Source organism: Anas acuta, chromosome 10, assembly GCF_963932015.1.
Source record: "Anas acuta chromosome 10, bAnaAcu1.1, whole genome shotgun sequence".
Lineage (NCBI taxonomy): Eukaryota > Metazoa > Chordata > Aves > Anseriformes > Anatidae > Anas > Anas acuta.
This window is the reverse complement of record NC_088988.1, coordinates 15,141,188-15,154,574: the sequence shown is the minus strand read 5'-3', so window position 1 is coordinate 15,154,574 and position 13,387 is coordinate 15,141,188. Positions and strand designations below refer to the sequence as shown.

The following is a 13,387-nucleotide window of genomic DNA, read 5'->3' as shown; positions in this document are numbered from 1 at the left end:
CCACTAAATACTGGCTAGATGAAGAAATGTCTGTCTATATTTAAGGACCTGGGAAACTGTAAATCCGTCAGTCTAGGTCTGATATTGCAACAATGGATCCAAACACCACCTTCTAAGCATGCAAGCAATAAAAGGGCACTAAGAACAACCACTCTGGGATTCTCCAGAACAAACATGATGAAATTAATCTGACCAGTACTGCTCAGAAGCGAGAACTCATTGGTACAATAGCTAAATCCACAAAAGCATCCTCCCAGTGCTTAGTAGTAGTCAAAAAAGAAAAGCAAAGGTTGGGAACTACTAGCAAAGTTCAAGATATGCTGGTTATCGTGAGTACCGCTTCTATCCTCTGCTAAAAACTAAACCCACCACCACTACACAACAAAAAGAGGTGAGGGGCTTTGCCAGAGGTCCGTTGCAACAGGGGGTAGAGAGAGCAGATGGACACTTGCCATTCCACTGATAGAACAATTTCTAGAATAGATAGAATGAGGCCTCGTGTGAAGCTCCTGAGTCACCAAGGAAGTTCCCTGGTCTTACTTTTCTTAAAGCACCTGTTTATAGCCACTGTTACAGGACGAAGTGCTGGGCTATATGTAACTTTATTTTGAACTAATAGGACCACAAATATTTTTTTTCTTTGACGAGTCTCTGCCTTATAGATGGTAGGGAGAATGAGATGCAGCTACTGGCTTTAACATAGCTTTTGGCAGACACTTCCGAAAATGCCTTGCAACACAACTTCAGGATTCAGATTAAAATAACAGAAGGTTGGTACACAGCTGATTAGAAATAAAACAAAATTAATTGGTTATCAGGTTAGCTTTATGTTCGATCCCAGGGAGATTTCTGCCTTGGTCCTGGCTCTGCTCTATGATTTCAACAACGAAGATAAAGGAACAGAGAGCATGTACATAAACTTAAAGACAAATGCAAAATATTATACATGAGAAACATAAACACAAATAAAACCATGACTTACTTGTTATGAAGCAACACTAAAGGAAAATAAGGAAAAGTTGAGCACACTTTAACTGGAGTGTAGCATGTAGGGGCACAGAAAGTGCTTACTGCACTTTGCTATCATTGCTGAGGCTTCAGCTGAAATATTGCAAGACCCCACCCAGAAGTCAAGAGATAAATGAACAAATAATGCCCCAGTATAACCTCGAGATGATGACTGCACACCCAGCTGTGGTCCAGGGCAACATAAACACATGAAACCATATCCTACATTGCAGCTCGCTCCAATAGAGGGCTTGAGAGCACAACCAGAGGTTTTCCCCACTGGAAATCCACTCCATATTCTCTATATCTGCAGAACATACTTCAACCACAGGCTACTTCAACCACTGCCTAAAATTACTTTGCAAGCTATGAAAATCCAGAGAAAATTACTGATATTATAGAGAAAAACTTTGCACCAGTAACAACACTTTGGTGATTCTAAAAGGCACTTACAGCCACTGTATCTAATTGTGATAAAATAAAAAATAAAAACATGGTCTTATAAAGCTTTAATGTTGTGTATGTGCATCATAGCTTGCATAAGCCTTTCTGCCAACCACATCAAGGTTGAAGATAAAACAGCAAAAGAGTTCTTTAGAGTACAATCATGATTTTGCTCTGCATGAATAAAAGTATCTCTGATAGATAGCGAAGCACCAATCTGGATAGACAGGGTGTGGCGAAGTCCCATCAGCACCACCGAGCACTGATGGTCTGGCCACTCATGGTCTAGAGAGATGGCCTCAAACTAAAACAGCTAAAGAAGATCAAGAAAATAGCCCAAAGCCAGAGGAGATGAAAAAGGTTTGCCTTTTTTAGCCTACCTAAACAAAGCAAGGTGGATAACATCTGCAAATGCCAGTGGGGAGGGAGGGGTAAGAAGAAATGAGGCTCTAGGGAGGAAAAAGAATCACTTAATTGAAAGCACCAAGTACAAATCAGCAATTAGAAATGCCTGGAAATTGGAAATTAGAAAAAGGTCATTAACCAGCAAAGCAGTGAGATCCTTAAACAGCTGTCAGTGAAGGGGGTGGAGGGCAAGAAACCAACCTGAGGTTAAAGTGGAACTTGACAGGTAGAGGAGAGGACTACGTAGTGTGATGGCTGTTGCTCTCTCTTCCAGAGAGATCAACTTTTTGAGATCCTGATTTTATTCTTGGCTCTGTCCTTGGCTCTGGAAAGAACCCCTCTCTTTTCTGTGGAAGCCTATGCTTCCTCTTAATATAATTATTCTACTTTTACAGATAAAGCTCATATATCTATTGTACTTCAGAAGTGGATTTAAGATTTAAAAATATTACTTGCACTTTTTTTTTTGCTTTGTTTTCGCATCCTGAGCACGATGCAAGACTTGCTTTTCTTCCTCTCCCACCCCCACTCAGTGACCCTTCTGCCCCAGGTGTTGTGTGCAGGCTCACACATCCTGTGCTCCTTTCATTTCTCTTCCCATTTCACACCAGCTTCTGCCATTCTCCTCCCTCTCTACCCTAGCACTGTCTGCTGAGAATATATAGTATATTTCTATATATCTATTTCAATATCTGTGTATCTGTACTATATATTTCTATATAACCTTACTTCTCTACATTCTCCACCCCATGGTTCCCTCTGCACCCTTTTTGCCCCCCATGCAATGAGTATCTCGTGCCATCTGACACGTCTTTCCCACCTACCGTTGCCTATTTCCCTGTCTACACTTCAGAAAGGCCAGTGGCTGATTATTATTCTCTTGTAGGCTTGTTTTAAACAAATCCATGCAAATATCCGCAGACTGCCTTATCACAGACTAATCTAGAGATGAGACGATGTAGATGCCAAACATGCACGAAACCCATTTAGACAACTGAAAAATATGACACGTATCAAAGCATGGCCCATGCATTCAGCAGGATTCTGAGTGCAAATTATCCAAATGAAAAGTAACAAACCTCTCAGACTGAACAGCAAAAGCTGCTGCTCTCTGTCCTCAGACATCTCCCCTGTCTACGTCCCATGAAGAGAAAGTACTGCTTCAACTCATAGAATCACAGAATCATTAGGGTTGGTAAACACCTCCAAAATCACTTGGTCCAACCAGCCCCCTACCACCAATGTCACCAGTAAACCATGTCCCTAAGCACCAGGCCCAACCTTTCCTTGAACACCCTTAGGGATGGTGACTCCACCACCTCCCTGGGCAACCCTGCTCTTTCTGAGCAGAAATTTCTCCTAATTTCCAGCCTGAACCTCCCCTGTTGCTAGTTGAGGCCATTCCCTCTGGTCCTGTCACTGGTTACCTGTGAGAAGAGGCCGACCCCTGCTCCCCACACCTTCCTGTCAGGCAGCGGTAGGGCCTGGGCCTGCTCCCATTAGGGCCTTCTGTCGGGCAGCAGGGAGATGAAATCTCATCAAGAGACACAATGAGAGGACAGGTATTACACAGACAACAGAGGGGCCCAAACATGTCCATCAGAGGCTTTGCAACACTTGTCTACAGGGCAGGACTCCACAGTATCCACACACAGCAAGAAGGTGGGCACTGCCTACTGTCACCTTCTGGTGTTTCTCAGTGCCTTACAGCTCAGTTAAATATTCTCCTTAAATATGCACATTATTTTCCTCAAAGATTTTAAAAGTGGGTAAAAGGAGGCACCAAGGACAAAATGATTTGACTGAAGTCAAAAAGACGGTCAACAAGAAACGAGGGGGAAATCTCCCAGTGTTGTCGCCCTCTCCTTATATTAACCAGTACGACATTCCCTCATCCATGGTTTCAAACCCACGCTTAGCAGTGTTATTGGCAAATGAATTCTCATCCTACTACTCAGATATTTAATTTCCTCATCTACAGGCTTAATTTGAAGTACCCGAGAACATCCATGAAATCAACCCTTTATGTAAAAGGTCTGTCATGTGGAAGTTAAACCTGGGCACAACCAGGGTCCCAGCAGCCATCTTGCACAGCTCGATAAAACAAATGCTGTTACAGTAACGTGAACGCAAACATTATTCTCAACAACTGTAAATGCAAACAACTTACACCTGCTCAGGAGCATCAACATAACCAAGTCCTCTCTGATTATACAGGATTCTATAATCACAGATCTCTGAGACTTTTTTTTGGCTACTTTCAAAAACATCTGAAACTTACTCTGTAAAATTAATGCACATGATCTGAAAATTCTACCTTTGCAAATACAAAAGGCCATTTGATTAGCTACAAATAAAAGCCCCTTGAGCTAAAATGAATAAGGTTTAAGCTACTTCAAATTATTTTCCCGCCTGATAAAGCCATTATCACATTTAGAGCGTTTACAATGCAGAACTACATTCCTTTGATCATCTTATAAAATTAATTGATCTTGCTTATCTATTGTACTATTTTAAATCATTTTAATTGAGGACATTAGGAGAAGTAATGGTAACAACCAATGCATTTATTAGCTACTGACGTTCAAGGCAGCAATGTCATTTTCATAATCTGAATTTCTCTATAACAAAATTCCATTCTTAATGGAATTTACATATAGATCACCCCCAGCCACAAATAATTTACTATTACTTTAAGTCCTAAAGGACAGGCAGAAAAACTGTGAAAAATCACTCCAGCCATACTTAATTTTAATTATTCTTTTAAATCAGATAAAGACCCTGAAGTTAAATTCTCATAATTAAATAGAAATTAAAAGTTTCTAAAAGCCTTATTTTCAACTCCAATTTTAAATGCAAATGAACACGAAAGAGAATCGCCCCATGAAAAAAAAATGAGTAATGTTCATCCACAGTGTTTTGTTCCATAGCCACGAAACTCCTCTGCGACCTGGGGACCCACGGAAGTCTTCATTTAGTTAAAGGCTGGGTGCACGCATCCAACATTGACCAAAAGGTCCTGGTTATTTATCAGGGTTACCCTTCCCTGTGTCTGCAGAACTGCCTGGATTTACTTGAAAGAGCCCTAATGTTTCCATGATGGACTGTGAGTCTGTATGGCCCACAGTGCCAGAGAAATCAACCACCCATTTGAAAGAGAAAAGCTGACTTTCCTTCTTAATAAAGGTATGTTCCATCACCCATTCAGTTCAAATCTTTATTGATCCAAAGTGAATTGTGCCTGGACTAAATCAACCCAAAGCTCAAGATCCCCTTGAAAACATGCTTCATCACCAGCCTTAACTCATCTTCCTGTCCCCACTGGCTTCCAAAGCTAGAGAAAACACATATATTTAAGCAAGTTAAATATGACGTTCAGCAACAGAAAAGCCAAATACGGATATGCAGCACCAATGCACATACACACACACAAAAGGTGGTGCCATCATGCCAGCACATGCTGGGGACACAGGTTCAATTCTCCCTGTCACGAAGCTGTTGCGCTACCCTAGGCAAGTCACTTAGGTCACAGCTACGTGACAATATCCCTCTGTGCTACCATTTCCCAATTGTAACGTGAAGACAATAACATTTCCTAAACACATTATATACTGAGCTTTGGGTGCTCAGATTCTGGTTTTGGCCATCTTTGCAAAAGTGAAGAAGTGAAGTAAAATAGTGGCTTACGATGCTGACAGTACCACCAAAAATAAAGATATAAAAAAGTGGGTCAGTTGGCACCACGACTGGAACAAGCAACCCTTATTCATGCTAACAGCTAGTCCACCCTGCAGGAAACTACTCCATAATGGTTCCAAGGTGGACTCAGAAGAGGCAGCCAAGGAGCTGAGTTACAAGCTGAAGAGATGTGCCCACAACAGCACGGTCTGCACCCTGTTTTGTGTCCTTGTCCTCGACTCTGTACAGCAAACGCCGGGCTCTCCCCACTGGGAATCTTATCAAAGAGCAAGGGGAGGGGAAAAAAAAGAAAATAAAGGAAATAAAGAGAAAGCAATAAACAGTGTAAAGAGAAACTGCCTTTACTTGTTCTGATGACTGGACATTTTGTTTCTCTGTACATGGTTTGCAGCAAGTACAAAGCGCTGGCATTCCCCTTTGTATAATGGGAAAATGACAGGTAAAGGTAAACACCCGCACGTAAACGTACACACAGTAAGGACACCACCTTGTTTTGGCTACAACAGCAAGTCCCTCCTAACTTTTCTTAGACTACAGGCTCAAAATTAAATACTTACTCTTTCACTAGACTTTGCACATTTTGCAGTTTTTTTTTTTTTTTTTGTAATCTTATTCTGTGTTTTAGGTTCCTCCCCAGAGGCACTCAACAGGTGCCCACATCTAATGTCAGAGAGCCATCACGCACATGCCAGCTTCCCTCCCCTCTCCTGGGTGCTCTGGAGGAACGGGCTGGTGTGATTTCAGAGCAACTCCATGGGCAGTTTTTCCTCCTGCAGTCTGAAGTTCTTGGCAGGAGAGGTAAGCACGGGGGAAGCAGAGCTGGAGGGCAAAAGGACAAATAAGAATTCAGAGTCTTTAGATGGATGTTGTAAGGAATCAAATAGATTTATTAGGAGGTAAAGGCAGATTTTAGTGTAGAGACCAAAACCAAAGATGAAACTAAAAAATTAAACAAGACTTGAGCAGTTGAGCTCTTAAGCTGCATTTTACTCCTTTTGCCAGTAACCTCCGCTGTACCTTCCTGTCACCTTTACAAGCCAAGACCTGCGTCCTTCTCCGCGGCTGTGGTGTATCTGGCACTCCGAGCTCCGTTTCTATTACCAAAGAGCCCATTAATAACAACAGTATGAGCTTCCAGGCTGTCAGAACTGTTTTCATTTCAGATTTTTCTTTTCTTGTAAGAGAAAAGAGTGTAAAACAATGCAGCTCTGTCTCCCTCTAGTTTATGGCAAGTACAGCTTGAACAGCAGAGACACAACTAGCATCTTATAGCTCCCATCCAAGGCAGGAGTGCTCCATGCTCAAGTCTTTCTGACTGTGTATTAGGAACAAAATGTTCCTGACACAATGCGTTGTAGGTAGCTGTAAAAACATAGTCAAGATCAACTACTCCTCTGTTATTCAGAGCTAAACTAGGTGAGGTCAACCCCCAGTGTGAAGGTGAGCGCTGCTCATGCCCAGCTCCGGTGGGGCTCTCAGTACAGGTATGAAACCCATCCAGGATGTCACAGCAGGATAAGCATGGTCCTGGTGCTGTCTTCTGGCTGGCCGGAGCCTGGTGCCCAGGGCTGAGCCCCATGTACCTGGCTGCTGCTGCTTCCCTCCTCATTGTTGCCAGCAGCCCTGCAGGGAAGCACCCTCTGCTTCAATGGCCCTCTCAACCACAAAAACAGTTCAAAGGCTTCTTCTTCAAGGCCCCTGAAATCTGAAGGCACCTGTTACTCAACCTAAGTAACCTATTAACTTAATTAGGTACATCAGCAACAATTCTTAGCTTCTTTGGTTGTTTTGATTCTTAAAGGAGCAACGCCCTAGTTAAAAATATCCCAGAGTACAAGTCATGAATGAATCTGAACATGAGATGTGATTATTGTAAGGTTTTATGTAAGGTAAGTGTAAGATTGCACAGGATTTTTGCACTCAACTGACAGGAATGCTAGTGCAAGGTGACGAAGCAGAAGTCACTGCTCTCCTCTGGAAAACCAGTACGATGCTAAGCAGACTGGCCTAAGTGGTTCCCCGGGTCCACAGCAGGAAGTTTTACCGTGAAACAATCTGTCTCAACGCATCAAGTTTTGATTGTCATTCTGGAAACAACTAACGTGAATATTTAGTCTGGATTTGCAATAAAATTGATTTGCCAGCAGGCTTCTGAACACTAAGCATAAAAGCTTTTTTTTTTTTTTCTTGGGAAAAAAATACAATGAAAAGACAGTCTGGGCAACTCTGATCCCAGACGCAGTCCTGGAACAGGCTAAGTCCAGATTTATGGCATGACACTGGCTCCTGGGTGCACACAGGGAAATCCGTATCACAGTCCTGGCAGTCTCCTGTGGAGGGTTCGACCCGAGGCTAAAGCAGCCGTGGCACGCCTCCAGCACAACGTGCCTCAGCACAGCCCCAAAGTTGCAGGCTTGCAAAGAAACAACAACGTGAAAAGCAGTTAGACAGCTATTGACACACAGTTCTCTTTGACATGACTCGACCACGGAGCATGGTATCAATTAAAAGAAGAGAATGCAAAAGAGGCTAGGAGAAAACTGAAGTCTCTTAGAAAACAATTCTGCAGTGAAAAGGTTTGCTGGGATGGATGCTATGTGGGAGCTCCAGAACAGTAATGTCAACACTACCAGGTGATTTAATCCTTATCTACAGATATAAATCTCCAATATGCAGCTGTTGTATATCTCAAGCATCTCATCTGCAAAGTATTTAATAAATAATAATTTCATAAAACGCATGAGCATATCTCCATCTTCATTTTTATTCCTTTGCTGTAGGGGTGTCAGTTCGAGGCCAATCGCTTGGACTTGATCTCAGTTTATCTGTCAAACAGAAACCTTCAACTTGCATCTGACTAGGCCTGCATGTTTGACTATCTAATTTTTCTCGCTCTTCCATACTCTGCGAGGGTCTAAATCACTACTGCTAGATGTCAGTCAGCATGGATGGCAACATAAGATACTCAGTGGCGTTATCAGATCCTATTTGTAGCACTATTGTCATGTCACAAACCAAGGAAATGCAGCTTTGTCCTTGTTACAGCTGCATGGACCTTTTGGGCCCATGAGGATAAGGACTCGAGATGCTAGAGTACAGGCAAGGGGAGCAGAGAGCGAACCTCTCAGACCCCTTCACGCACCACAGAGCTTCCAGTACTGCTGCACAGCGATGGCCTCCGGGTGCCTGGACAATTCAGAGCACTTCAAGGCCTCGTTTGTGCCTCAGCAACAGCTTGCAGCCTACAGTCAGCCCTCAGCAGAAACTCCGCTTACCACAAAGCTTCCTCCATCAAGGTCTGACATCCCTCAAGTGTCAGCAGAGGCCAGCCACGGGGCTCATCCTAGGAGCCGATGGCTCGAGGCGACATCGCGGAGCAGATCTTGTGTCCAGGTAATGGCGACGCTCCCTGAAGCAAATCAGGTACCAGCCACATCAAAGAGCAGCATCTTTCTTCCAGGCGTACTCAGGGCACCCTGTTGAACTTGTTGCTCTACTCTTACATACTTGTGAGAAAGAGGAATAGAAAGACTCTATAAAAGAAAATCCAAGTGAAAAGGACAGTGACCCAAACAGAAACCCATCTGTGGAAATAAAAAGGGCAGCAAGAAAGAAAGAAAGAAGTGTGCCAAGCAAATACAAACTGTCGAGACCTCTGACTGCCTGCATCCAGCCTCTACAAATATTCCCCCCGCCGTTCCTTAGCTGCACTCAAGGCTAAGAGCATTTCAGTGCTGTGGGGAGGATGTCCAACTGCAGAAGCAGGGAAGACCGGTGCAGAGCAGTGAAGCCTGAAGCCCCCAGCCCTGGTGCAAGGAAGGCAGGTGCTGGGCAGCTTCCAGCCCTGCCACAGGCAGCCCCTTGCCCCTGCACTGCCTGCTACCAGCCATCTGCTCGGCACAGAGAGATGTGTGCGTCTGACCCACCACGCAAATCCCCTGGGAGAGGTACCTGTATCTCAACACAGTTCCTGTTTTTCCCTTCCGTGATCATTTAGGATGAGAAAAAAACCGCCGCAAGGATAACACGACACGTGTAATTCAGAAACCATCCTCTGGGTTAGGAGCAGGGCTGAGTCAAAGGGGAATGTCCTAGCACAGAAAGCACACTGTGCAGTTAGGGAAAGAACGTGGCTGCAAGGAGAGGCCCCCATGTGCTCACACGGGAAGGACAGCGGTGGTGCAAACGTCTTTAAGCTTCAACTGCGAGGAGGAGGGAGAAGAAATCATCTGGCAATAGAGCTCAAATGGAGACACATACATATAGCCCTATCCCACCAACGCAACCTCCGTGTTTCTACAAACACGACTGCAAGTTTTGTAATAACATGAGACTGAGAATCATAAATTATATGTAAATTGCTTGTGTATAATTTGCAAATACCTAGGGCTAGATATTATTATTCTCTGCATTAATAGCTTTCTATCAAATGTTCAGTTTGTTGCACTGCAGCTTAGCATTCTCCCTGCTCCTCCGTGACCCCACATGTGAAGACACATATTGTAAAAGAACAATATTTGCTTATGACCAAAGGGGAAAATATCCTTGTTATACTGCAGAGCTTATATTTGCCATAGGAAATAAAAACAACAACAAAAGGAATCTAAATCGTTTTCCTCAGAAATATGAAAGCAATATGATCTCTGCCTGCCTATGATTAAGGGTGCTTTGTAAACAGATTGCTGTTCATTTTGTAAGTCAGACACCATAATATTGCAGGATCAGGGTCTGTTAGTCTGAAAATATTTAGCAATCCTACAAGTTAAACATGATATATATAAATAGAACTTTCTAATTAACATTTCTCTTTTGTCTGTCACTTAATTTGCCTTCTTTTTTTACTGGGTAGCATGCACAATGACAGTGTGGTATTACTCTTGAAATAAACCTGCCATGACAAAAGCGCATGTCTTGGATTTATTTTTAACAAAAAGAACAAAAGTAGTGCCTCTTCCTGCGGTTTGCTTTTTTTTCTGTCTCTAGGTTGTTCTGATAGTAGGTTGATTGTTTCAGTAAAAAATAAGTAGAAAACATTTATTTCCGAATTGATATTCAGTACTCTACCCTGCCCTCTAGACCTGAGATACCTGGCAGATACTTAAGGGTCATCTGTGTTATTTGACAAGTGTTACAGCTGGTATGACAGGCAAAGATACAACCTCGACACTCATTCTATGCTGCCATTTTGAACCTAACTCTGGTGGGAAAATGTTATTATTTTTTTTTTAATACGAAATGTGATACCTTAGTGCTGAAACATGAATTTCCAGACACGAGATAATATCAAAGTGACCATTTATGATGCCTGAAATCATAACCTCTACAGAAGGCTCAAAGACTCATTCCACACAAGAGATACATACATAAAACACTGCAGTCATTTATGGATGCCCTTTAGCCCAGATGTCTAAAACTATTCTAGTGAAATACAGCAACCTAAACACAGCTTTCTAGAGAAGAAAAAAAAAGGTAAGGAGCAGATTTGTCATTTTTCTCTCTAAGGAGTTACAGAAACAATTCCACTTACTCCTACCGATATTACACGAATATGAAAATGTTATCAAATACAGGGTGCTTCCTACTGCAACGCCAAGTGCTTGAATGGACAGACAGCAGTCAGCATTTCCAAAGCGGCTCCTACTTCTGAGAAGCTTCACACCATCTCTTTGAGTTTATTTTAGTGTCAACTGAAGTGAAATTCCTAGAGCCCAAATTTGGGAAACTAACTTCTTTGTGAAGTTAATGTAAAGACCTCCAAAGGTCAAGCATGTAAATGAGGCAATACAAGTCAGTGGTAGAAACACACTATTTGTGTTCTCCTGTAAGTCTGTAGAGCCTTACGCTCTTCTTGGAATTCAAGAAAAATATCCATAAAATTCCATAAATCCAAAAAATCCATCCATACATGTACAATATAGTTTTACATCTCCTTTAGTCTGTACAGTTAACCAAGGAAGCCAGTTTTTAGCTGTGGTTGGGCACCAGGTGCCAAGGATTGCCATAGTTTTGGGCACTTTACTAAATTATTATACGTGAAACTAAAATTAGATGGGGAAGTGGAAGCCCCAGCCACAGAAAGGATTTCCTGAGCTCTTCAGAGGCACTTCAGCTCCTCACCACCTTTGAGAGGAGAGAACGTGGCTCTCCAACTCCCCCTGCCTAAGCAGATGTTACCCCATTTTTCTCCTGATCCCTCTAACAGGGATTTACAAAGCCGCAGCCCAATGTGTTCTAATATGTCTGAGCCGCAGACATCTTTGTGCATACTGCATGGATGTATCAGAGCAAGTACCAGCTCTTGGGAGTGTGGTCGCCCCTTCCTCTGAGATTTGCAACGTGGACAAGCAGGACAGAGAAAGAACAAGGTGCATTACAGCCTGCATCTGCCTATGTAGCTGCGCTAAGATAAGCCGCAATCTTGCGTTTAAGCTAATTAATTAACTGCTTTCAACCATCACTGTTTCTTCACAGCTTTCTTAGTCTGGCAGTGATAAATACACACTAATGATGTTAATAGTTCAGATTTACACAGCTGGAGCAACATACAGAACGGCGTTCATACGTGCAGACTTGGCAAGATCCCGAGGAGCCCGGCACCAGGGTAGCAGCGCCGAATTCACGGCAAGTGTGCAGTTACACCAGAGAGAGCCCGTGACCTCTGCACAGGGACTCGTACTACGAGCAGTAAGCCTAAAAGCAAGAATTGTATATTCATAAAATTACATACTCACCAAACAGGCTACTACGGTGGAAATCACCTCTTCTTCAATTATGGCATGTAATTTTTAACGCTGTTCAAGACTAATTACGGTGAAGTACTTAACTGGGCTGCAGCTGACTGATAATGCTCTGGACTGCTTGCCTCTTTCTCCTCACAACTGCCAGGTGGAGAGATCTAGATTAGTTTACACCACATAATGAGCGCTTAAAGTTGAAAACATGAATGAACATTGCACGGTTCAGTTTGGCCCCCTTTGATAAACTTTATATATTAAAAAACCCCCTCTACTAATCAATTCTTTTTATTTGCCTTTCTTATCTTGCCAGGAATCACTATGCACTGGTGTGTTTTGTTTAAAATGTAAATGAAATAATAATAATGTAAGAGTTCAGAGTCAATAACCAAATACACAAAACCAGGGAGTTGTTTTTTTTCTTGCATTAACGTGACCTGTTTGCATGTTGGTTATGTTCTTAAAGGCAATTACGTTAGCTCCTTTTGGATGCCTTTAGAAGACTGCTCCTTTTGGATTCCTCAGGATTCATGCTACTAAAGAAAGATGACTATAAATATAGCGTTGCTTATTTGATCCAACCGTTACAGAGTTCAAGGGAGAAGGAGAGGGAAGACCATTAGAGAGAATATGTTTCTGTCAAGTTCTAGTATTTATACTATTTTCAAAACACACTTTTCTCTTCAGTACGTGTTTCTGCTGTAATTCTAAAGGCAACAGAGAGAACTTCACAGGGCATAAAGTGTTAGGAGCTCCTATAGCTTAGGACACGTACATGTTAGTTGCAACATGTTTGAAATATGTTCATTTCTCATCTCCAGCAGCACGAGTGCTTTACACAAGCCTACGTGCATGACTGGAAGGCCTTTAGCTCTGGAGAGAGCCACGATGAGCAGTGCCAAACTCACCCTGTGGTGCCACCAACAGCCCACAGCACAGGGGCACCAGAGAAGCCAGGACAGGGAGCACTGAAAGGGCCGAGCGAGTGTCGCCCTTCATAGCGAGCCCAAGACACAGGTGCTAGGTGTTACTTTGTTGTTTAGCCTTCTGATGAACAATCCTCCCATAATAATCCATCACGACGAGAAATACTGGGA

At 42.8% G+C, this 13,387-nt stretch overlaps 1 long non-coding RNA gene across 3 annotated transcripts in view; it reads right to left on the bottom strand.

Moving 5' to 3' along the window:
• LOC137861981 (uncharacterized) overlaps positions 1-13,387 on the bottom strand; it is a 150,908-nt gene that overhangs the window by 70,721 nt on the left and 66,800 nt on the right. The gene's annotated exons all lie outside the window — the stretch shown is intronic.